We start from the raw sequence: 1,230 nt of genomic DNA, 5'->3' as shown, positions 1-1,230 counted from the left end.
TCAGTCTGTGTGGCATTGGTTTAAAACGTACAACGGATGGGGGCTGCGTTTGAAATTGGTCTGCGCTGGGTGGTGAGCCGAACCGCGATTGTCCGCAGAGTTTGCGACGGCAACGTACGGTGCCTTCCGGCTGCGCGCGTGCACTCGGGTGTGGTTTGCATGAATGGAACAATTTGGCAAAAGGTGTGTGCCAGTATCGAAGGTCGATGCAACTTGGAGGGTCCTATTGTCCGCCAGTGGTGCTTGTGCACTGGAGGCAGCGAGGGTTGGCAGATCTTCGCACAAATGCTGTGAAACTTCCCCCGTGGCCGTTGAGGAGGAGCCTTAATCCGTCTCGAGCCAGGAGTCTGCGGTGCACCGAACGCGGACAACACCTGTCTCGTCTGTATGGGATAGAGTGTTGCGCCCTCGCACTCGTGGGTTTTCTGTGGGTGCTCCGGTTTCCTCCCACACGTAAACACTCATTAATTGGCAGTTAAGACCTTCCTAGACAGAGGACCGCAGAGCTTGGGGGACTTTAGTGCCGGCTTACCACGTGGCTGCCTTTCCCGATTGTGTGATCACCTCGCGCCTCTTGAGCCCTCGCTCTTTTAGATTGTGAGCGAAGATTTTTCGCGTTCCAAGTTGAAATTTTCACGAGTAAAATACGGGCACCGTGTGTCGCTGGGCTGTCCATCACGAGCTTTTGAAGTCGCAGCCGCTTGAGGCACTCCCCATCATCGTGCGCCCCCTCCCCAGTGGCATCACAGCCACCGCTGCAGGCCCCTCGCCTCCAGGTGATGAGCCCAGGCGACGTCGCGGCGCGCCGTGCACACTGGGAGCCGACGCTCGATTGCCCAGCGCACGGGGTGGGGGAATTTGCAAAAGGCTGTCGGTATGTTTGCTGAACTTATTTTTGCACCGTACGTAGTCAACCGCGCTAATCGGAGGTGCGGGGGGGGGGGAAAGGACAAAAAACTAAACACAAAAAGCAGTTCGAAAGGAATGAGTTTTCGATCGAGATTTAAAAGTGCATAGCTCCAGTGGCTTTCTAATATAAGAAGGAAGAGCGTTCCAGACGGTCGCAGAAATGCATCTGACAGCGCCCGCGCGGTGATCGGCAAGGTGGCTTCATTGTGGGCACTCGGAGTGAAATAAACGCAGAAAGGATATCATTTGTGTACTGAAATATAACAATAGGTTTTACCCTTTCTGGCAATGAAACAGAAGTTGTGTAAATATGTTAAAACA

This window comes from Petromyzon marinus, chromosome 55 (assembly GCF_048934315.1).
Source record: "Petromyzon marinus isolate PM22_M1 ecotype Great Lakes invasive population chromosome 55, UKy_Petmar_22M1.pri1.0, whole genome shotgun sequence".
Taxonomy (NCBI): domain Eukaryota; kingdom Metazoa; phylum Chordata; class Hyperoartia; order Petromyzontiformes; family Petromyzontidae; genus Petromyzon; species Petromyzon marinus.
Note: the sequence above shows the minus strand (reverse complement) of the source record.